The 25,878-nt window shown below is 38.6% G+C and overlaps 2 long non-coding RNA genes across 2 annotated transcripts in view; both read left to right on the top strand.

Annotated features, from left to right (window-relative positions):
• Window positions 1–25,878, top strand: part of LOC132068135 (uncharacterized) — a 43,083-nt gene that overhangs the window by 15,137 nt on the left and 2,068 nt on the right. The window lies entirely within an intron of this gene.
• Window positions 19,569–22,172, top strand: LOC132068136 (uncharacterized). Its single transcript, XR_009417318.1, has 3 exons — window positions 19,569–19,665; window positions 20,968–21,148; window positions 21,245–22,172. It is a non-coding gene; the product is annotated as an uncharacterized LOC132068136 (long non-coding RNA).

Below are 25,878 nucleotides of genomic sequence, written 5' to 3'. Positions count from 1 at the left end.
TCAAGTCGATTTTAAGGTGAAGTTTTGTTTGGGCATGCAATTAAAACTTAAATTTTTTTCCCCCTTAATATGAAAATCTTACAAGTTGTGAAAACTATCAAAACTTCCCCAATTCTAATAAAATCTTATTAAATGAGCAAGTTGAAATTTTATGCAAATTTCATTTAAAAAAAACTGATTTAAAATCAAAATATGAAATCAGACTTCCAAATCCTATGGTCAAACGCCTATTTAGCAGTTTTTTTTATGTTTTTTAATAATTTAAAAACTTAAATCAGCTTTTAGAAAATTGTTATTGAGCAAGTTAAGAATTTATGAGAAAACATTAAATTACGATTTGTTTTGTACATTAAATTATATTCTAATGTATTATTTGTAAGGTTGAGCAACATATGAGCAAACATTAAACCATGGCTCTAATGTTATCCCAAAGGAGAATTTATTAGAGGTTATATTTGTATAACTTTTAAAAATAGGGATAAAGTCCAAATGGTATTATATAAAGAGATATTTGGATAAACCACCCGCAGAAAAATCAGCACATGAAAACAGGACCAGCCCAACTCATCTAAATTTGAACGGATTAATGACTAATGCATTTGTTATCCTAGTCCATGCTGACCTAACTACTTCACCAATACTATAGATGACCGCTCCGTGCGAACCAAACTAATCGTACGATCTCCCTCCGGAGGCTCTCTGGAACCTCGTTGGCTGACAAAACTCGTCGTCGATCCCTTAAGAAAACAATACTCACCCCTAATTATTTCTCCCCCCGATCAACTTTTTTTTTTTTGTCCATAATGGATTTTGCGTGTCCCTTAAAATTTAATAAATGAATTACATACTTCACCATAATATTCATATTAATTGGTGTGTAGTTTCACTTGAAAAATGAGTAGTTAATATTAAGGATAATAAGGCATCAAGTAGAACACACCTTATTATGTTTGGTCCTATCACCCCTTAAACTATTTAAAATCGTAATATTTTACCCCCTAAACGCCGATGCCCACTCATATGGACATACACTCTCCTTGCCACATGTGCATTTATTTTTATTTTTTTAATATTCAAATTACGTGTCAATTTTTAAGAATAAAAAAATAAAAAATTGATTTTCTTTTACAAAATTTATTTTTAAAACCCGTTTTTAAAAATAAAAAAAAAGTGAATTAAAAACTGATTTTTCTTTTAAAAAATTTATTTTTAAAACCTGTTTTAAAAACAAAAAAAAAAAAAACTGAAAACGAGAATTTAAAAAATGATTTTTCTTTTAAAAAATTTATTTTTAAAAAAACCCGTTTTTAAAAAAAAAAAAAAAACTCTTAAAAAACTGATTTTTCTTTTAAAAAATTTATTTTTAAACCCGTTTTAAAAAAAAAAAAACTGAAAAGTCGAATTAAAAAACTCATTTTTCTTTTAAAAAATTCATTTTTAAAACCCGTTTAAAAAAAAAAAAAAAAAAAAAAAACTGAAATAATTAAAAAACTGATTTTTCTTTAAAATATGGAAAAATGGATTTGTTAATAATATGGAAAGCTTGATTATTTTTTTAAAATGTCTTAAAAGATCTTGATTTTTATGATTTCATTTTCTTAGGACACTTTTATTTTTCAAAAAAAATGAAAAAGTATTTTTCTTGTCAAAATTTGAAAAAAAAACTGATTTTTTATAAAATTTTGAAAAAATTAATTATTTTTTTAAAATGTGAAAAACTATATTTATATTCATATTTTAAGAAAATACAAATTTTTAAGAAAAAAATTAAGTTTTTCACTAAAGAGAGTGAACACACTCTCCTTGCCAATTAAAAGTTTAGGGGGGGTGAAAAAACATTAGAAGGTTGTCGTAGCAAAAACGCTACTAGGTGAGGGGGGTAATGATGCCTTATCCCTTAAGGATAAGCAAGAAAAAATATTATGTTTCTCTTGATATGTTAACGTGGACAAGTAAACTGAAAATTTAACTTTAGTATAGTGAACAAGTAACAATAAACTGTGGAAGTATATGTCATCTAAATGTTGGTAAATGAATAATTCTTAGAAATAATGGTAAAATAATAAATTATATCTTGATTTTTCAAATGGGACAAGTAAAATTGAATATCTAGTTTTAGTATTGTAACACCTCGGGTCCTCAGACTAAGGTGCGACTCACACTAAGAAATTAAAACAAAACTTAGAAGGTTTCACGTTTTTGCCAAAGTGGCCAAGGGGCCTAATTGGGGCAACCATAACCCTTTGATTAGTTAGGAATTTGGAAAAGTTTCCTTAATGGAATTGCAGTACGTGGAAATACCTTTCCATACATATAAAGATCAGGCCAAACGAAGACCGGAACCAGAAGTTATGAGTGTCACAAAAACGCTCAGCAGACCATGCACGTTGACCATGCGTCAATGTAACACTCAGTAAATTCAGAAGAGGTGTGGATGCGTTAAATGAGTATTAATGTGACATTTTAGACTTGTGAAGTACTATCGGGATGAATTTGGGTGGAAATAGTTGTTTCGGAATCAAGATGAATAGTGAGGTTTTTAAGATTCGATAGAATCGGCTAAGTTCTAGATGCGTCTGTCTTCCATACAGATTTCGTGAGAATACATTGAGATTTTGAGAAAACTCAAAATACGAGAGTTATATTCCTTTGAAATACCTTTCAAATGGTATATTATGAAGCTCAAACAGAGCTCTATGCTAGGAGTTATGATCATTTTACTGAACGTTGTTGCCAAGTTGAAAAATGAAATTTTTGGGCTAAGTATGAAATGGACAGGGGAGCTCGCGAGCTCCAGAGCGAGGCAGGATCTCATCATAGCCAGCGCTCAACAAGGTAGGGGGTCCAAAAGTGAAAAACATCGGCGAAGTCCTTTTTGACAGGGTGAGCTCGCTGAGCGAAGCTCAAAGCGAGGTAGGACCTCACTGAGCGAGGCCCATAGCGAGGCCTCCCTTGCTTTGGAGCGCGCTCGGCGAGCCAGGTGCTCCAAATGCCTAGTGCTATAAATTTAACACTTAACTCGAAATTTCATTTATCAGACATTCCAACTTCGTCGAAAACCCCTCAAGGACGATTTTTCTCTCATCTCAAACCCCCACATCAAGGTAAGAACATATGTTCGATTCTTAATCAATCGTAGCACTAAATACATGATTCTTAAACAAAACATAGGACTTCCAAGGTAATTCTTCTCAAGTGATTCAAGTTAAGGCTTGGGTGTTCTTCGTCGGGAAAGTAAACTAGTTCGTTGGATTTGGAACGTTCACAGGTATGTAAGGCTAACTATCTCTGTGTCGGAATGTTATTAATCTTCGCCACGCCTCATTCTTCTTGATTATTACGAATTACATCAGAAATAGAGATTATGCCCTAGTTCATGAAAAGTTCAAGACTTCTATCCTTTAAGAATACAGTTTCATAGTTGTTCATGATTATCATTCTGAATATTGTGAACTCAATACGTAATCAATATAGACTTGTGTTTGATACCCATGAGTCTCAGTCTAGAATACTCAAAGACGTTGATAATAGTTAAAGCTTCAAGTCTCGTAACCCGTTCATGAATGCGTATCTCAGTGGGTCATTGTTCAGGTGTGATTGGAATGGCCTACACATTGCTAATAATTTGGTTAACAATTTCCCATGTGGAATCTGAAAGTCCCATTGACAGTGGCCTTGCTTATTTTGAATTCTACAGTGATAAGGTACGTAAATATTCAACTGGGATTTTTCAAAAAGAAAATGAAAATTGAAAAGTAATCCTTATTCACTGTCCCCCCCTACTCCCCCAACCCAAAAAAAATAAAAAAAAATTGGAATTTGAAGTACTTGGGGAACAACAAAAATCACGTCCAGCCTTTTCCAAATTTATTACGTAAGGCTGTAAATTGACTGATAGAATGTAATTTAGGGGTTAATTTCATGAGTGATTATTTAACTTTTTGTTTATTGTACCAAAGTCTAAAAATTGATTTTCTGATAGGAAAGTTACTCAACTGTGCTATATAAATCACAAAAAATGAAATAAAAAACATCGAAAAATGTTAATCTTGGTCCATCATGGTCCCAGCAACACACAGGTAGGTAGTCACTTCAATATTTTACCTTATCTAATATCCACATGGCGACATCTAAAAGTATTAAAAATAATCTGTTTTCCAACCAACTTAAAGAAATAGAAAAAAAAAAAAAAAAAACTCATGATCGATATGCCATACGGTGAAAGAAATCGAGTATTAGGTTGGATTTAATAAAAGATTTATTTATTTATTTATTTCTTAAGTGGCGTTAAGTGAATATTATGTAAGATGATTTGATGAGATGACTACATTTACATGATAATTTTATACATGGGACAGTCTACTTGTGTTTTTCGAGATCTAATTTATTGTTTCTCAGCTTCTTTCTAATCCGTGAATCGTGATATATTAGCATCGTTGAGCTATTTTTCTGCTATACAAATCAATTTTATGACTATAGTAAAATAAACTGAAAATTAGATGACATTCGTGCAATTACCCTAGTACTTTTAACAAGAAAAGAGATTATGCTCTTGTGGAGTATACAACCACTACTAGAAATAGAGGTTTCTCCCAACAACAATCAGTGAAAAATTTGTATTATAAAACATTATTTTCTCACCTCATTTCCACCGAACCAGCTTACTGGGAATACGCATGATGAGAAATAGGTTCTCATTGAAATGCTGGGTAGCATCTTAATTTTTTTCCTTGTGAAAATACTACTATTTAGGTTTTTTCCACCAACATTCAGTGGATTAGCCACTGAACATTTTTCAGCGGAAAATTTCAAAGGCGAAGATAGTAATTTTAATTTTAGTAGTGAGCTGCTTGTTAAGAGCTAACTGACACAAGGCTGCATGCATGGATGGAATTAGGGGGGGCAATGAGGTTCCTCTGAATCCTCTTTATTCGAAAATTACATTATATATAATGTCAAGATTTCTTTTCTTTTTTATTACATATAGTAGATGTTAAATTTTCTTAGCTTCTTCGTGTGTTTACTTCTTTATATTTTTAATCTTCTAAGTAAACATTTCGACTCCGCCACTTACATGCAGGTTATATTTTTTCCTACTATCTGCTGGTGCTCTTGCTGGATTAGGACTTACTGTGGAATATAATAGAGTTTTGGAGGACGAAATTACCCCCGACATACAAAATTTTCTCAACATAGCAAATGCTTCTGCTAGCTTGCTTCTTCTTGGATCTGTTTCCTCTTTTATATCCTCTGTCATTTCCTCTCTCAATCTTCCAAAGAGATCTTAATATGACAATGTTGCTTGGTACGCAGGATAAGATAGGATAATAAATTTATACCTTCAACCAAACAAGGTATAAAGTTTATCCCAAAGTTAGTCTAGGATAACCCATCTTATCCCTTCAAGGCTGGTATTATTTTATCCCATCTCCCAGGTGGGATAAATTAGTTCTGGGATTATAATCTCGGGACTATAATACCGGAATAATTTAGTCCAGGCACCAAACGACCCCTTACAATGTCATTGCACTCGTCTCGGATTTTCTAAAATTGCATAGCTTTTGAAGGATTCACTCAACAACAACAAACCCAAAGGAATCCCACAAACAGGGTTTGGGGAGGGTAGAGGCACACGACCCTACCCCCACTTAGGTAGGAGGCAAGCTTTCGAAGACCCTTGGCTCAAGAAAAAGCATATGAAAGGTCAAATACGGGCAAACAAATCAAAGCAATTATGAGAATGAAAACAATGAAAATAAATAAGCCATTATAAACCAACAGATACTCGTAGAAATCAAGGGACAAGAAACTATAGAGCAATAACACTACTCGTAAGAAAGGATAAACACGACTACCTAATAGCCTTCCACCCTAATATGAGTCATCCATACCCTCCTATCTAAGGTCATGTCCTCGCTAAGCAGAAAATGCGTCATGTCCTGTCTAATCACCTCCCCCCAATACTTCTTCGGCCTACCTCTACCTCTTCTGAAACCATCGCTAGCCAGCCTCTCGTACCTCCGCATTGGGGCATTTGCATCTCTCCGCATCACATGCCTAAACCATCTCAGCCTCGCTTCCCGCATCTTGTCTTCCACTGAGCCCACTCCAACCTTGTCTTGGATGACTTCATTCCTAATCCTATCACTCCTAGTGTGCCCACATATCCATCGCAACATTCTCACCTCCACCACTTTCATCTTTTGAACATGAGATTTCTTGACTGGTCAGCACTCCGCCCCATACAACATAGTTGGTCTAACCATCACTTTGTAGAACTTGCCTTTAAGTCTTGGTGGCACCTTCTTGTTACATAACACTCCGGAGGCAAGCTTCCATTTCATCTACCCTGCACCAATACGGTGTGTGATGTCATCATCGATCTTCCCATTTCCTTGTATAATAGACTCAAGATACTTGAAACTATCTTTCTTCTGTATGACCTGGGTGCCAAGCTTCACTTCCACGTCAGTCTCATGCACTATATCACTAAACTTGTACTCCAAGTACTTTGTCTTGGTCCTACTCAACTTGAACCCCTTAGACTCCAGAGTTTGTCTCCAAACCTCCAGCTTAGCGTTAACCCGTTGTGAGACTCATCCATCAGGACTATATCATCCACAAATAACATACACCATGGCACCTCACCTTGAATTTGCCGCGTCAATCCATCTATCACCAAGGAAATAAAAATGGGCTAAGAGGTGATCCCTGGTGCAACCCCATCAACACAGGAAAGTGCTCTGAGTCTCCTCCCATAGACCTTACCCTGGTCTTGGCCCCATCATACATGTCCTTGATCGCCCTAATGTTTGCCATAGGTACACCTCTAGCCTCCAAGCATCTCCGTAGAATCTCCCTCGGCACTTTGTTATATGCCTTTTCTAGGTCGATGAATACCATGTGCAAGTCCCTCTTCCTCTCCCTATACTGCTCCACCAGTCTCCGTACAAGATGGAAGGATTCACTCCACACCCGATGATATATTTGAAGAGTTCGAGCAACACAAAAGATTAGGAACACACAAACATCAAACATTTGGACCATGCTAGCTAATGCAATTCACAATATGTTTCTTTTCTTTTTTCTTTTTCTTTTTTGAAATTTTGATTATTGTTTTCTTATTGAAAAGTAATTAATGATAAGACATAAATAAATTGCATGCCTGAGAATGGTGCGGCATGTTTATGAATTACCGACGGCTTGAATTTTTTTTAATGCTATCATTGTAATTTTACCTGTTATAACAAGTTATTTACTTTATTTTTTATGTTATCAAATTAAAATTATCACTTGATGTTATAGTCCCCCACCCCCCCACCAACCTAAAAATCAGGATTATATAATTAGAGAACTCTCAGACTAGGTGCAGAGTTTTTTTAGTGGCTTTCAGCAGAAATTATCAACATTTAATTCTATTCACAAACTGGTTGGTCTTTTTGCCTTACAGAGTCATATCAGTCAAAAGGGGTAAAAGATTTTCCAGTATTTAAATCAATTCATACTAGTTTATCATAATTAAACCAAAAATTAAGATTATAATGTGCATTAATTAAATATGAATTAGCAATAACAATGTAAATTAAAACATGTATCATGTATTCATTGGCTCAATGTAAACACGATATAGTTAAGTTTTTATCACCTAAAAGAAATTGCAAGTTATTATATTTTATGTGAAGTTGAGAAGACATTCAAGTCAATTCCTACTCAAAAGCAAAAAGAAACAAAAGAAAACTTTTTTTTTTTTTGGTTGGTTTTCGAGTGTGATTGGGATTTAGATCATTTTTAGAAAAGGATTAGACCTAATAGTATAATACATGCTAGCTTAGATTTATTAAGTAAGACAGAATAAAAATAGGAACCTAAGAGTATTTCATCTTGTAACTTACTTTCTCCCTTGGTATTAATAAAAGTACCGGCCGTTCTCCGTGGACTAGGATCACATCGATCCGAACCACGTTAATTACAGTGTTTTTATCGTTTCGGGGCTAACAATTGGTATGAAAGGCCTACAGGTCGTGAGATCTAGGAGACGAGGAAACTATGGCTTCTATGAAGTTTGAGGTAGCGAATTTTGACGGGTGAAGTAATAACTTCAACATCTGGAAGATCAAGATCATGGCGTTGTTATGGAGAGAAGGATCAGTTATGCTTTAGATGACTCGTATCTCGAAAATACGAAAGAGGCCGAGAAGCAGAAGATAAAACACAGAGACAACATTTTGCCTACCTTTAAAAAAAAAATAGTTTCACAATTGAGTGTGGACCAAAACTGTCACATGAAAGTTCTTTAGAAGATATAGTTCTCAACTTCTCATCACAATTTCGTGGTGAATAGATAATGCAAGAGAGGGGTGAGGGAATAGATAGATAGTTTATCTTTCCTATTAATTACGGACAAAAGAACCCTCCTTTCTAATCTACTTCGGGTATCAAACAATTCTATACATGTCTAGACCTTAAAGCAAACTAAAATATTCGTGGATTTTCCTCCACGGAACCACGACCGACAAAAAAAACCATCGTTATCCTTGTATACGGTAAAAATCAGATATGAGTCAAACCAGTGAGACGAGGAACCGAAGGAAGAAGAGGATAAGAGCATGCGTAAGGACTTTCGTTCTGCACCGGAGGAACGCTTGGACCGAAGCTAACCATAGGCACCATTTGGTCCGGTTTCTTCGTCACCGGGTCGGTCAAGGCCGTTAGTCCAATTATCCGTGGTTATCGGCCAGGTAAAGCCGTTGCGCACGAGTCACAGGTCAGTAGCGTCCTGTCATGGTCAGCCACCAACCATGTGTGTGTCAGATCATACGGCCAACCTAATCCCACCAAATCTGCTCAGAGCTGTCCTTCCTTTTGTATTTTAAATGATTTGTATTGTATAAGGCCCATAGAGGCAACACTATAAATAGGATTCCTCCCCCTCCTTTGAGAGGGTTGGCTTCTTTATTTTCCAAGAACATTTGTAACAACAAAAATATATACATACAATTTCTCTCATATCTGATTCGGTCCTTAGTATCAGTTCTCATCTTCTTAATATCTCTTTAGTCAAATATTGCACGCTACTCAGTGAACATTCGTGTCCATAGCAAATCGACATTTATTAGTTATTTTGCCATATAACGTTCATACCTTTCACCTCGCTATCACATATACATTGAGATCCAAACACGTATCCTATACCCGCACACAAATTAAATTGATTCTCCGAATTAGGGGTAAACAGTTTGGCGCCCACCGTGGGGCTAGGATAATAGTGTTTTTGGTCTTGATCTCTACCATATTCGTCAGCCAAAAACATCTATTCTTACCTGCACGAACGGACTGAATGGCCAGCATCGAACAATCTAGTCACGTCAACAATACCGAGATTGTGGCGGAAAACGATGGCAGCAACTTACAAGGATTGCCAAATCCCGCTGACCCGAACCCCGTTGATTCGAGGGAGGGCCTCAACCGGCAAAACATCGTGGACCAGAAGAATGCCGCTATACCGGCCACCGATTCTCTAAATACTCGCAATTCTGTTAGTTTGTCCCGACTGGGGAAACTTGTCAAAAGGCCGAAGATAGATCACATACACCCAACGGCAATATTGACTTACGTTTAATTTTTAAAATGTTGCAGGAACAGAGAGCGGCAATAGCCGAGCAAGGAATCGCGATTGCCCGGTTGCAAAGCGGAAAGGACGAAACGGAACTGGAAAAGGGGAAGGATGTTGCTGAGACCAGAAAGGGCGAGGCACGGATGCTCGAGAGCAACAGCTCCAGGGCCGGTTCCTCCACCGAGGTTCTTAAGATGCTAGAGACTTTGGCAAAACAGGTAGACTCAACTGAAAAGAGGGTCGAAACATACAACTCTCGGGTTGACCAAATTCCGGGGGCTCCGTCTTTGCTGAAAGGGCCAAACTCGAAAAGGAACATCCAAAGGCCTTTTACTCCGAGTGCGGCCCCAAAATTAATCCCGAAAAGGTTCAAGATACCAGACATCCATAAATATGACGGCACAACGGATCCGCACGAGCACGTGACCTCATACACCTGTGCTATAAAAGGCAACGATATAGCGAGCCGTAAGATGAAATTGAGTCGAATAAAGACAATTGTTGAAAAGTGGAAATTGGGGAAACTTTGTCAAAAGGGGCATCGACATGGTACGATCATCTGCCCGAGCATTCGATCACATCTTTTAAAATGCTCGCGGATGCCTTCGTAAAAGCGCACGACGGTGCTAAGAAGGTGCAGGCCCGTAAGGCAGATATTTTTCGCATAGCCCAAAAAGACGACGAATTACTGCGTGAATTTGTCAACCGATTTCAAAGGGAGCTCCATCGCTGTGCTCAAAAAGGTAATAAATTATGGTGTGTTGATTACAAGGATTTAAATAGCGCCCAAGCTTTCACAAAGGGTCTCAATGTTCGGAGCTCAACGGCTTCGTTCAAATTGAAGGAAAGTTTGCTCGAGTACGAGGCTGTAACGTGGGCCTATGTCCATAACCGGTACGGGTCAAAGATTCGGGTGGAGGACAATCAATTTGAACTTCCCCCGGGGCCGATAAATGTCAACAAAAGTTTCGAGAAACAAAGGAAAGGTTATGAAACAAGGGCCGAGCGAGGTAGTGAACAATTTGGGAAATGTACTTCATATCGAGGGTCCATACTCCCATTCGAAAAAGATAAGTGCCAAAGATCTTGTGTCCGAGAACCCCCCTCAAGGACACACCCCAAGCCATTTCTGGTCGGGAATAGTAACGGGTCGAGCGCCCATCGGAAAGTTGGCAGCCGGGGGCTCTCACTCAAGAGCGACCACTTACACTCGAAAAACCGGAAGCTCGGGGCCAAAATGGGTCGTAGAAATTAGCGGATAGATTTACCTAAAATATCTCGAGTACAACTTGGTCGACGTCGCACGTATCGTATGCCTCGTCTGTTCCGGGCTAAGGATCGTCCTGACGGGAGACGGCTATTAAACAAATTGACCCCTAAGATTGAATTCGAGCCAGCGGGACCCGAGCATGATGTGTGAATATCATGGAACTCACGGTCACAGAACCGAGGACTGTCGCCAACTAAGGGAGGAGGTAGCCCGGTTACTGAAGAATGGTCATCTCCGAGAATTGCTGAGTGATCGAGCCAAAAGCCACTACAAAGAATAGGAGATCATCATGGAAATACTTAGACAACTGGCCGAGTAGCTAACCCGGCTAAACCAAAACGATCCAAGCACATTATCAACATATCCGATAACTGTGTCTGCTCTACTAAGGGAATCGATGCCCCTCGAGGGCCGGTGATGAAACGGGCCAAAGTTTCTGCTATCCATGATAAGCGGAGCTGAGGTTATTTGTCCGAGGGTTCTATCTCATTCAAAGAACGACGATGCCGAAGGCATCATTCAACCTCACAATGATGCATTGGTAATCTCTATTCTTATCTTTAAAACTCAAATTAAACGCATTTTGATTGATCCAGGTAGCTCGGCCAACATCATCCGGTGGAGAGTGGTCGAACAACTAAGGCTACTCGATCGACAACATATCATAAACGCAGCCCGGTACCACACGGTTCAACATGGCGAGCGAAATCACGGGCGAGAGATCTCATCGTTCGGTAAACGTCGATGGTCATCTAAGCATTTTATCAAACACTTAGTGGCTAGCCCCATAATCTCCAAAACGGTGATTCTACGTAATTCCCATTCTATTACTTCTAGGTGATTCTACAATCTCACTAGGTGTAATCAACATCATTCTTCACAACGAATACAACAATCCCAAATCAACAAATCCAAAACTCTAGCATAATTCATATAATTTCCTTTGATACAAGAATTCATCAATTCTCAACTATAAATGATTTCGAGAGCCGTGCCTCAACGTTACACCAAGTTTGATTTGTAGCTTAGAACCGAAAACTTCCCGACCTCGGAGGGAATAAAGACAATTCGAGGTGAGCAACCCGCTGCTAGGGAAATGTTCGCGGTCGAGGAGGCGACACCTCAACTCGAAAAATTGAATCACTGGAAAGAGGATCTAACCGGAGGGCCTAACACCAAATAGCAATCAAAGCGCCGTAACACAATGGACCCGAATATGTACCGTACCTTGGTGAAAATTTCCAGTGAGCTTCTGATTTTCGTTATGTTACGGCCCGAACGACTTACGGTCCGTAACCAAGCCGACAGAATTGGAACATGCTTCAGTAAAATGCAACTTTTGCACGTGTCCGTTCGAATACCATAAAGCTATTTCAAAGATACAATTTTCTCAGGAAGTTTTCACCCCGAGCTCAAAAACAAGCTAATTGAATTTCTTCGTGCTAACGCAAATTGCTTCGCATGGTCCCATATTGATATGACAGGTATATCACCGGAAGTAAAACCGATCAAGGAGTTAAGCTTAGATTTGACGAAAAATTTCCACTAGAACTCTAGCGATATGAGCGGTTAAAGAGAAAGCCCACGAATGATGGGTCAAGCAAACATGCCTTCGTAAAAGACGAGGTAACAAAGCTTCTAAAGATAGGCTCTATCCGGGAAGTAAAATACCCTTTCTTTGATGATCTAATTAACGTTCTTGCTAACGTGGTCGTGGTGCCCAAAAAAAAAACTAAATTTATTTCATACGGTAATAAATTATGACTAACGCGTGTCTGATTACAAGATTTAAATAAAAGATTGCCTTACGAAGGATTCATTCCTTCCACTAGTCACTCTACCTTAACTTAAGCCCTTAGTTTCCACACATAGGATGTATGATCAATGCGGAAAATCAAATCATATTTCTAATAGCATGAGATGTTGTACTTTTTTCGATACGTACTCCGGTATAACCAAATTTCGGATGCACTCCGGAGGATCAAGAGAAAACGTCCTTCATTACCCGGAATGAACACTTATTCACATAGGAGACTTTATTTCGTTACAATCGTACTCTCTAACTTCGACTAAAAAACGCCAACTCTTCTTCTCGTGCAACTTACCAACGCCTAGTTAATGGGATGTCTTCCATATCAAATAGGAAAAGCAATAGATATTGTTCATATTGATTACTATCATTTTTTTTTTTTTTTTTTTTTTTTTAATAGCTTTATTTCTCGAAGTAGAACCTTCAACGTGCTCCGCAAGTATAACATGAAGCTCAACCCTAGAAAAGTGTGTCTCTATATTTCTCTATCCCAGTGTGAAATACCAACAATGCAATATATTAAATATATGGGTTTCATGGTATCAAACCGGGGAATTGAAATCAACCCGGACAAGATCAAGGCCATCGAGGATATCGAGGTAGTGAATAATGTGAAAGGTGTGCAGAGGCTCACCGGAAGGATAGCGGCATTAAGTCGCTTCATATCGAGGTCCTCGGACAAGAGTCATCAATTCTTCTCCTTACTAAGAAAGAAGAATGACTTCGTTTGGACACCAGAGTGCCAAAGAGCTTTGCAAGAATTGAAAGAATACCATGCCGATATACTAAAGGTTTGACCCCCCCGTCGGGGCTAAACCAAAACGACACACAAAGACAGATGAGCCGCTTTTTCTCTATCTTGTCGGTTTCGAGGTAAATAGATGTGCGGCGTTTAGTCCCGGAAGAATTAACTCAGATATCGTTGTCCGCACGCGAATTCCCTATCTATTATGTAAGCAGAACTGGGGTACGCGTAGAGATATGAATACCCGTTATCCCATTTGGAAAAGCAAATAGCACCGGCGCCCGGTAAGCACTTCTAGAAACTCAAGCCCTACTCGGGCAAATCACATATGTATAATTAATTAATAAGCCACCCAATATGTGTCATAACCACTTACCCTCTGAAAAACGTCATGCATAAATCGAAACTATCGGGCAGACTTACAAAATGGGCCGTAGAAATTAGCGGATATGATATAGAATACAAACTTTGAACGGCCATCAAATCCCAAATCTATATTAGCAATAATATTCATGCCGATTTTGTGGCGGATTTCACCCCCAATATGGTCCCCGATGTTGAGAAAGAGTACAACAATCCTGGGGAAATCCAAAACGAGTATTTAGTCCTTTATCCTCCCAAGAATTCATCAATTTCGGACGGAGCCTCGAACCTCAACACCCCAAGTTTGATTCCTTAGAACGCGCAAGGATCGTCACACTTTATCCTTCACGAGATTCGGGGCCTTCAACTGGTTGATTCTCTACTTTCTCTCACTCCTCTCTCCCTTTTCTCTCTAAAATCTGAAAATATGGAAATCTAGGGTTAACATAACAATGAAGCCGACCTTTCTGTCTTAAACGATATCTCCCTATCCGATGTCACCTATGATTGTAAGGTTGGAAAGATATTTCAATTATCTACAACTTTCGGAATTATAGGGTTGTGGCCTCGAAGTCGTGACAAACGCATATACGGACTAAGATACGGTCACTGTTACGGTCCCGTAACACAAGTGCGATTTGTACCGTACCTTGGTGAAAATTTCCAGTGAGCTGAAATTCTTTGGGACGTTACGGTCCACTGTTACGGCCCGTAACACGAGTTACGGTCCGTAACGTCACCGTTACGCCAGGCAGAATTTCCAGCGAACATGCTTCAAGTAAATGGGCATAACTTTTGCACAGATGTCCGTTTGACCCCGTAAGATACCATTGGAAAGCTATTTCAAAGATCTACAATTTTCATCAAGGAAGTTTTCTCAAATTCCCAACGGATTTTCACGAAAATTTACTGGAAGGAGTCGAAAACTTAGCCGATTCTATGATTTCAAGTGCCTTACTCTTAGCCATATTGAGACGATCATATCTGGGATCTCTCGATTGGCTGTCCTTATATCGTTAGAAAGGTATTTCTACATACTACAGTCTCATTAAGGTTACTTTACCAAATTCCAAACCGATCAAGGAGTTATCGCTGAATAGGCCTATCAACCATTTCGCAAAACGTTCAAACCTTCGAACTAGAACTCTAATGATATGAGCGTAAACTCAGTTCCAAGATGCGGGGTGTTACAGATAGAAAGCGGATATGCCGAAATAAACACAATGGGTCTAACTTGGGATTGGCGCAACAAGTAAATCGACTACTTGCGTGACGGAAAGCTCCCGAATGACCCGAAAGAATCACGATCGTTAAGGACCAAAGCTGCGCGTTTTTGCTTGATAGACAGGCAATTGTATCGACGATCTTACCTCGGCCCCCTGGCTAAGTGTTTTGGCCCCGGTGAAACGGAGTATGTGATGAGAAAAGTGCACGAAGGAACTTGTGGCAACCATTCCGGTGCCGAAGCTTTGGTCCGAAAGATCATCAGGGCCGGTTATTACTGGAACCGGATGGAAGAAGACTCGAAGGTTTTGTCCGAAAATGTGACGGGTGCCAGAAACATGCTCCGATGATTCACCAGCCCAGAGAATTGCTACACTCAGTGATTTCACCTTGGCCTTTCATGAAGTGGGAAAATGGACATTGTCTGCCCCTTACCATGGGCGCCAGGTAAAGCCCGTTTCATTTTATTTATGAATGATTATTTTTCTAAGTGAGTTGAAGCGCAGGCCTTTGAAAAAATCAGAGAAAAAGAAGTCATTGACTTCATATGGGATCACATCATCTGTCGTTTCGGCATCCCCGCCGAGATAACTTGTGATAATAGCCCTCAATTCGTGGGGTGGCAAAAATCAACAGTTTTCTCGAAGGATTGAAAATAAAAAAAATTGTGTCAACCCCGTATCACCCATGTGCAAACGGGCAGGCAGAATCCACGAACAAGACAATAATCCAAAATCTGAGGAAGAGACTTGAAGCATCAAAGCATCATTGGAGGGAAATATTACCGGAGGTGCTGTGGGCCTACAGAACCACATCCAAGTCAAGCACGGGGGAAACCCCTTTCTCATTAGTTTACGGGTCTGAAGCCCTAATCCCCGTAGAAGTTGGCGAACCAACTCTCCGGTTCAGGCATACCACAGAGGAATCAAACGAGGTGGCCATGGCCGTGAAACTCGACCTCACGTACGAACTTCGCGAAAGTGCGTTGGTCCGTATTGCAGTACAGAAACAGAGAACGGAAAGGTACTACAATCGAAGGGCAAATTTTTGACACTTTCAAATCGGAGACTTGGTGCTTCGAAAAGTCACCTTACACACCAAGAATCCCAACGAAGAAAAACTGAGTCCAAATTAAGAAGGACCGTACAAGATAACCGGAATAACGGGCAAAGGATCGTACCAGTTGGAATCCGTGAACGGGCGACGGTTGCGCAATAACTGGAATGTGGCTCATCTGAAAAGATACTACTGCTAAGGTATGGATTCCTTATGTTCTCCTATTAATCCCTCTCTTTTGCAGGAAATCGAGATCTGGATAAACTTAGAATTTAGGCCTGAAAACACGTGTTACACTCTTTTCTTTAGTCCGGTTTTGTCCCAAAATGAATTTTCCGGCAAGGTTTTTAATGAGGCAACAAGTATAATGTGTTACTCGACAAGATAAGGGATCAATACCCGATAACCCAAGGTCACACCCTTCGAGTGGAGACTTAATAGCACCCACCCGACCTTGCAGCTCAGGTGAGTGCTAAGGGAATACTATGCCCATATCAGAGTTTACCACGATCAAGGAAGCCGATACTTGCTACGGCAAAACAAAGGCTCGGCCATCGGCCATAGCCCTCGATGTAAGGACCAAACGATCATAATGAATCGTGTCTCATTTAGTATTTGCTATGGCAAAGGCAGAAGGAATGAAAATTCCCATATGTACAAACATTTTGCAAATACGAAACTATCAAAAATATTGAATAGCAAGATCTCGGGTGTCTTTCTGATAAATAGACTTTACCCCGGTGTTAACCGCCGTATTTCGGCACTGCCTCATTCATACACAATCTACCGGGCACTATGGTTGAAAATTCAACTAAGGCAACGAGGTCACAATGATCCGAGCCAAAATTTTCTAACTTCCCCGAACGGGGATTGTTACGTCAAAATTTAGCCAAGGCTGAGAGATGGGTGCCCGAAGAAATATCGGCCCTAAAATATTGCCGAACAATACCGTCCTTAAGGAAATGCCTATCGTGATTCGGAGACGTCTGAATTCATAAAGCATCGGATAAGTCCTACGGGCACGGTGAACTAATGACCACGAGTCAGCTTGCCCTCAAAACGGACCAACCAATTCGGCAAAAATAATGACGAACATTCAAGCAAAGAAACAAGAAAGATGCATTTCTCATTTATGTAAATTTATACAAAGGATGTTTTTACACCAAAAACCAAAGGCAAGAAAAAAGCAACAACCCAAATACAAGCCCCATGCTATCCGGCATGACTAGAGGCGGAGTGTTCGGACTCGGTCCACTCGGAGTCGTCCGATTTAGATCCGAGAGCGCGGTTGGCCTCCTCCTCGATCCCTTTGGCTTCGAGTATCAGGGCCGGAAGATTCGCAAAATCGTGCTCAGCTTGCTCGAGGGTGATCCTCCGAGACTTCCACTTCTCATACTCGGCAACAATGATAGTGTGAGCTTCGGTGTCCTCCACATTCTTTAAAGCTTCTTCCAAATCGGCCTTGGCCTTGGCCAACTTTACAGCCAGAGCACCCCGGGCCTCTTCGAGGACGTCTTGCATTTGAGTGGCCGCCTCGAGCTCGGCCTTGAGGGCATCATTGGTGTCAACTGCCTCCGCAAGCTCGGTTTTCAGATCATCACACATCTGGGCCTTTTTCTCCGCTTTCTCCTCGAACGTCATCATGCGCTCTTTGTACAGGGCAGTCTCAGATTCGAGCAGCCGGTTTCTCTCGGCCAAGCTCGTAGCATCGGCCTTCACCGAATCCAGTTCCCCCCCGGAGTTGAGAGACGGTGGTCTCAAGCTCATCAAGCCTCGAAGAAAATTAAGCATTGTCCCGTCTGAGACCGATCTTGTCAGCTTCGAGACTCCGATTGTATTCGGCCATAGCGGCCAACTCGATCTTTAACTGGCGATTTTCGGCCTTAGCCGCGTCAAGATCGGGACGGAGATTGGAAAGAGCGGCGGCCCGGCTCAGTTCTTCCTCCTTCTCTCGAAGAAGGTGCAGGTACTTCTCTGTTTCCCGGCCTTGGGCATCTAACTGGCCCTTAAAATCGTCCATCTCTTGCTGAGCACGGATAAAGGCTTCGTTGACAAGCACCACACTCTGCAAATGAAACAAGTAAGAGACTTAAACGAAGAAAGGCTGAAATCCTCAGAGAAGTTATGCAAGGACGGTTAAGAATCTTACCCGGTTGCCCGCATGCATGCCCTCGTTAATAAGGCACTGCCACGAAACCCCGGTCATCTTCCTTTATCTGAATCCGAGACAAGAGGCCTCAGATAGCTCGCCACACCTACCGGGCGGGAAAGAAAGCTGCAGTCCTCGGGGACAGTGACCACAACCGATTTTGTCCTTCTCCGCTCTACGCTGGGCAGGAAAGATATTCACCAAGCTACCCCTGGCACCAGATTCGGAGGTCCGGCTAGCCGACGTCGTGGCCCGAGGGATCTGGAGATGCCCGAATCCGGAAGCTTCTCCGGTTGCGGGAGGGGCGCCCGAGAACATGTCCTTGAACTCATCCGGCCTTGTAGCCGGAGTAGAGGAACTTGGAGCAGCCTCGGTGTCTTCAGCGAAGGCCCGGAGCTCCGTGGTTGCGGCAGGTTCTGTGGGGACTTCGCTCTCAGGGGCTGGCTCAGTCCCTTGCTCGGCTTCAGCAGTGGCCGCCTCCATGGGATTTCTTGCCCTTTGCAGTGGAGTGTCTTCCGAAGAAGTTTCACCTGAAATGTCGACAAAGTCAATCGACCTTGAAGGAGTCGGGGAAACAAAGATCATGCAATGAAATAAGTATATCAACAAGCCAACGACATACTTCCATAATACAAGGTTCTTATTTTTGTGGTGAGAAAGGAAACAAAGAAAGCTACTTGAAAAGAAAAAAACACCAATTATGACAAAAAAAGAGCTATGGGCTTTGGGTTTAAGCTGAGGGGTGGAATCCTAAGCTGGGCAAGGAGAATCATGGTATAAAATTTAACCTTTCTGGCCCTAAAATTCTAACCTTAACGTTGTTCACAGAGGAAGAAGCAGCTACTGGTACGGAGTGAGAAGTATATATCACCTTTTGGCAGCGAACCCATTTACATTACATGGAATATTCGTTACTAGATAATTACTAGTTTGCCATTAATTTACTTTTGTAATAACATGTAATTTCAAATATCTTACTTAGAATTTATTTTACTAATAACTAAATCAATAGCTTGTTTGGCCAGCTTTTTGGTCGTCAAAAATGCTTATTTTAAAAAAGTGAGGTGTTTGGTCAAAATTTTGGGATAAAATAAATATTTTAGGGAGTAGCCGCACTTTTCAAAAGCTAATTTTTTTTTTTATTGTACTAGTTTCTCATAAGCTTTTCTCACCAAAAGTAATTTAAAAAAAAAAAAACACACAAACTTCTCCTTTTTTTTTTTTTTTTTTTTTTTTTTTTTGGAACCTGCAGAAACCCGTAGCTCTCGTGCCCTTTCAAAGTAGCTATGTAAACCGGCGCTTGTGGAATCGCTCGTGAACTTTTGAAGGATTCACTCCACACCCAATGATATATTTGAAGAGTTCGAAAGAACACAAAAGATTAGAAACACATAAACATCAAACATTTGGACCATGCTAGCTAATGCAATTCACAGTAAGTTTGTGTTTTTTTTTTTTTTTTTTGAAATTTTGATTATTGTTTTCTTATTGAAAAGCAATTGATGATAAGACATAAATAAATTGCATGCCTGGGAATGGTGCGGCATGTTTATGAATTACTGACAGCGTGAGTTTTTTTTTTTTTAATACTATCATCCTAATTTTACTTGTTCTAACAAGTTATTTACTTTATTTTTTATTTTATCAAATTAAAATTATTACTTGATATTATAGTTCCCCCACCCCCACCAACCTAAAAATCAGGATGATATAATTAGAGAAATCTCAAACTAGGTGGAGAGTTTTTTTAGTGGCTTTCAGCAGAAATTATCAACATTTAATTCTTAGTTTACTTGACACGATACAGATGAATCTAAGGTGCTTGATGATATGCCAGAAGTAAAATTGATGATTATTTTGGTAATTGAAACAATTTATGTCTCAATTTAACATCATACAAGATATATAGATGATAAACTTCAAGAAGAATAGAAGTTCAATTATTTTGGTAATTGAAACGATTTTCACTCTTTAAGCTAATGAAATTAATCTCTACTGATGGTTTCCCAGTCTATACTATTAAAATTACAACTAGAAAAGAAATCGTATCTTGTGTTTCGGCTAGAAAAATACTATGTTTTATTTGGTATAGGGATGTTTTGGTCTTATGGCTTTAATTTGGAAAATTGCTTATTATATTTCCACGCCGCTAAATATGTTATATGCACGTTTTCATGTTCAGTATTGTTCCTGTGAAAAATATTAGGATCATTTTGTGAAAAAGTAATAAAACAAGTGTCAATCTGAAACTAAAATGTGGTATGCTAGGTGCTGACTTCTTTTGCTTCAACAGTCGACGTTCTCTGATACAATTTACCTAAACTCTCTTATTGAATTCATGAGTTTCCATATGGAATAGTGTAAGAATATTAGATGCTAGCCACTTTAGCACCTATAATTGACATTCAATAGTTATAGCATTTAAAACTGTAACCTTTTCTTACATTCTTTGGTGGAGCTAGCCCTTCGAACGTGAGTTCGGCCGAAACCAGCAGCTTTGTTTCGAACCATAGATTTGTATTAAATTTTTTGTCAAATATGTACAAATTATTAATTTAGAACTCAGTAACTTTAAAGAATTAGATCCCTGAATCCACAAGCTTCAAATTCTGACTTCGCTTTTCATATGAAATAACCTTGAGGACATATTGTTTAATGGTTACAACCTGACTTGTTTTTTCTTCTGGTTTTATATTCTCAAAAAAATGAAATCAAATAATCGATTAGAAGATTGCAGGTCTTAGGATGTTGCCTTAAGTTTTAACAGCTTGCAACATGGAGACCATAACTCTTGGGATAAAAGGATAGGCATGAAAATAAGCGTCCTAGAGGAGAAGCAGACAACGATATGATTTAATTTGCTGCTATGCTGAATTTCTGATGACTTGAAGCAGGGTTTCTACTCATCAATCAACTAGGTTGGTGTTTTAATTTTTTTCATATTTTGTATGTGCTATTGAGTGAAATCTCTTTCTGATGAGAAGTTAGAAAAATGACGTCAATGCTTGAAGCAGGTTGCTCCGAAATAAATTCTCCTTGTGAAATTCTGTTTCCATGAGGATGTCAGAAAGTTAGAGTTTCAGGTGTGATTTCTATTTTATCTATTTTGTTTTCCTTTAGTTTCTTTATTTATACTTCTTCAATTAAGGATATGATATTGTATAGTGATTTAAAACCGTGTCAGAGCTGTTATAATACGCCAAACTGACTATAGAAAGGAATTGTGTATGGCTGAATATATCAAGCAGTTTAGGCAGAGAATCCTAAAAGGGAGTTTAACTACTTGGTTGAACTTGAACTTGATTACTCAAAATAAATGATTTTTGCAATTCTCTACTTAGTATCATGTATCATGATGCCTGTGAGTGAGAAAAAAATAGATATAGAGGGCTTAAGTTCTGCAACTGACTAATTTGAAGCATTTACTGAAAATTTTCATTGGGGAAAGCTACCTGCAATTGTTTTTCTAGTACTCTCATTGTAAGTATTTTAAGGATTTTAGAACTTAAACTCATTTGACCCATTATATTCATGTACTTACAAATATGGAGTTAGCAAACTGTTATATTTCTCTTTTATTGTGAAGCCAAAAGGTTCATATGTGCAAATCATGAAGGTTGGCGGGACGGCCACTTGGGGAACATGTGGTGACCGATGAGTAGAACTTGAAAATTTTGGCAGTGATATGATTTGGAGTTTTTTTTTTTTTTCAGGTTCCTGTATATATAAAGTATTTCCGGCCATAAAAAATTATTTAGGACTACTGTGTTAGTGCCCATGGTATCCTCTGTGGAAAAAAACTTGGTATTTTAGCTGCGCAATGGTACTTTGAGAGATATTCTCATTGTTTTGGAGAGGTTATTCTACGTGTTTTCTCTCTTAATTAGACTTTATTCAAATCACATCTGAAAAGTATTATGTTCCCTCATCTTAAAAATAACCACGGGCTAAGCAACCTCCAGAGGTACTGGTTGCAAGCAGCTTTCGCAGTGGCTCTACATGCTCTTCTCGGAGCGCTCACTGACAATAAGAATATATTGTGTGATTAAGATATTCAGAATACACATCCAATATTTTAGATAGAGAACTTCAAATGCTTGCAAGACCTACATTTCAGCGAGGAAGCATCAAGGGATTATTAGATTCTAATCTTTTAATAGAGAGTTGTAACATGGAAATGAAACATCCAGATAAAGAACTCCAAATGCTTACAAGACCTACATTTCAGCTAGGAAGCATCAAGGAATTCTTGGATTCTAATCTTTTAATTTAGAGTTGTAACATGGAAATGATTTTCGAAGAGAGACACACAGATGATTTACAAAGCTCATGAAGTTGTACCAGAATGTAACAAATATGGCGTTACTATTTCGTGGATTGGCTGTGAGACACAACAAATCATGGAACATCTTGCGTTGGAGGTTCAGAAAGACAGTAAGTCAATATTGCTCCTTCTTCTCTCATTTTTTTCTGGTATACAAATTAGTAGCTTGAGTGTATTATGAAAAAAAGAAAAAAAAAGATGTACTACCTTTAGTGCTTGAGATTTATCAGATGAGAGTTTGGTCAATATGATTGATACTATGGATGTCGACACAGTGTTTGAATGATTTTGTTTGTAAATTACTGGTTCCTTCTGCAAAAATTGAAGATGACATGGTTGTCAAGTCATCGTTATGCAGCGTGGTTTCTTAGCTTCCGTTGTCTTGGAATAATAACTATTAGCTTTTCTCTAAAGGTACAAAGTACAATGGTGAGTTACAAATGAATTACAAATAAGAAACTGTGACCCGTTGACATTTGACTATTTGAGTAACTGCTTGATTTCTTTATCTACAGTAAAATTGTGTGGTTTTTGCTATATTAGGCAACCATGAGCATAGCCGAGATGTAAAGGAATGAAGCAATCCTTAATTAAGAAAATTGATAGTAGATGGCATTGTTTGAGGTCTTCATAATCTCTTCTTCTTCTTCCACTTTTTTCCAAGGTTAGTTTCTTCGTTAGAGACTGCTTATTAAATTATGTTTGTAGCTCTTCAGAAACCAGAACCCAAGCTGAAAAACCTATAAGTAATGCAACAAGAAGAATATCCAAAGGCAAAATTAACCGGGTCGAATAAATTACAATAATACTGGACATACCAGCAAAGATGAATTATCTATTTCAAAACTTCCAACATATTTGAAAGTTGAGATGTTTTGTTATATTTTCTTTGAGAGAGAATGTATCCTTTGATGGACTTGATCCGAATAGAGGATTTTCATCCATTTCAGTGACCTTATTTCATACGTTGCAATACACATTTCATTTTTACTTACACAAATTATGAATACTTTGACTTCTGCAAGTTCGACTGCAACTTTGTTGTGAAATCTAAAGAAGGTCTGTTTTAAATATTTACCTAGACAATTAAAGGACGTGTTATGCAAAAAAAAAAAAGAAAAAAAAAAGAAGCATTTCCTGCCCCTGATCTGCTCCTATTCTTCCTATTGAATTCACTCCACCTAACAACTATCTATTGATCAATGTCTTTCTGATTAATCCAATTTACTTATTTGTTCACTTATTTATGCCATTGCCCTATGAATTTCAGGTGTGCTCATTTGAAGTTGGATATTTTGCTGTTGTGGTTCATTTGAAGGTGAAGAATGTAGTAATATGCTATTATAAAGTTGTTTTAGATCAACTTTCAAATGGATCTACTGCTTCCTCAACATTGAGCTTAACCAAAAAAACCAAGAAAGATGTGGTGATATGTTTTAATAGTACCTTCAAGGAAATGAAATCATTTAGCCTTTGTTCTTTACCGGTGGAACTTTTTTACTTTAAAGTGATAATCAACTATAATGGAATATTTCTTCTGAATTTGATTGGATAATCCCAGTACTATTAGACGTTACTAGATATTACTGATGTCTTTTCTTTTATATCAATAGAGCTGTAACTTAATGTTTTTCTGTGTACAACTTTACCGTTTGTTTCAATTCTTTATTATTGCTATTGTTCACCAAATGACTTCAAAGCATACAACACCTTAAAATGTAAAATGTTGGGCCCGTGCTAAGCATGGGCGATGCCTCTCTAGTAGAATCCATATGACCATAACCAAATGATGCAAGGCTAAATAATTGATGCAACAGTACTACCGCTGACATATATTTTTCTTTAATAATGGTTTCTCATATACTTTGAATATTTAACTGAGTTATCTCCCACCAGTCAGGGGCGGATGTAAGCTTAAATGTACGACTTTGACAGAACCTAGTATTTCAGTTCAAACATATGTATTAAAAAAAATTATTAAATATATACGAAAATAGAATTCAGAACATACTCATACTATAGGTCGTTGTCATGGAATAGGAAAACCAATGAAGTTCGAATCCTAGATTAATATGTGCCACCAACATAGATCCCGAATTATTATGTTCACGCTTTGACAAATGGGCAGAATTCTGCTAGACTAATATGTGCTACCAATGGTTTTTATCTCATTTCTTTGATGGCTTGGCCACACAATTGGGTGCCCATATGCTAATATAACCAAGAAAAAACAGTTCTTTCACTTCCATAACCATACAAAAGAGAGTAGAGCTTAATATCCTGAAAAATGAAGCAACTGGCTATAAATTAGAATGCACTAACACTATAAAAATTCTTTACTATAAATGTGTATAAACTAAATCATCCATTGCATAAACACCAGAGGACATCATAGTCTAAAACAGAGCGCATCCGAATTACTATATGTATGGTAACCAAATAAAGGCTGGAAGTACGATTAGAGTTCTTATATAACACCAAAAAAGTACTAGTTTCCTAATTTTATATACAAAAGTTGATGTATGAACATTTTGGGGTTGAAATGGAATCAGAAAAACACGATCCAGTATCCTAAGTCATATCGCTTCTACTTTTTCAGGAAAACACACCATTTTGGCTTCCCTAAAATAAAATATTTGGAAGAAAATCAGCAACAATGACTTAAGGATTATGTTTCATCTCGAAAATAACTACTCGATAGAAAAAGATTTCCTTACAAAAGCATACATTTCCTTATTATGTTACATGTAAAAACGCAGAATGAGATTATAAAAAGAAAAAGAAAGACTAGCCAGGCCCTCTACAGCCCCCTAATGATACAATACGACCACTTGACCAATAACTGTTATCCAAAATTGTGACATTTTATGCCATAGATCTGGGCCAAGAAAACAAAAGCTAATAGGATTAAAAGATCTCACTTCCTGGAGATGCAGATACGATGCCCAAAATTAAAAGATGGAAAATTGCACAAACCCATAACTGTGGCAGCTGATCTATCATCAAAAAATTTATCCTCTTGCCAACCAACATCTACCATGATGAGGATCCAAAGTTGTCGCCAACTACTTCAGTTCCTTCTGTTCTTATTTCTAGTAACTTTGACGATCTTTTGACCTGATTTGTTAGGAACATTGCTACTCAATGAGAAACTTCCTCCAGCACCTAAAATGCCTGATGCTGCAAATGGAGATGGATTCTGGGCCGCAGGCTGACTCTGCTGGCCACCAAACTGGTATGGACTAGGTGTTGAACCAAACATGAAACCACCTGGAGAGTGACCAACTATGGGCTGCGAAGATGAGTTGGTCCAAGTTGAATCAA

This window comes from Lycium ferocissimum, chromosome 8 (genome assembly GCF_029784015.1).
Source record: "Lycium ferocissimum isolate CSIRO_LF1 chromosome 8, AGI_CSIRO_Lferr_CH_V1, whole genome shotgun sequence".
Classification (NCBI taxonomy): Eukaryota; Viridiplantae; Streptophyta; class Magnoliopsida; order Solanales; family Solanaceae; genus Lycium; species Lycium ferocissimum.
Note: the sequence above shows the minus strand (reverse complement) of the source record. Positions and strands in the feature narration are given on the sequence as shown.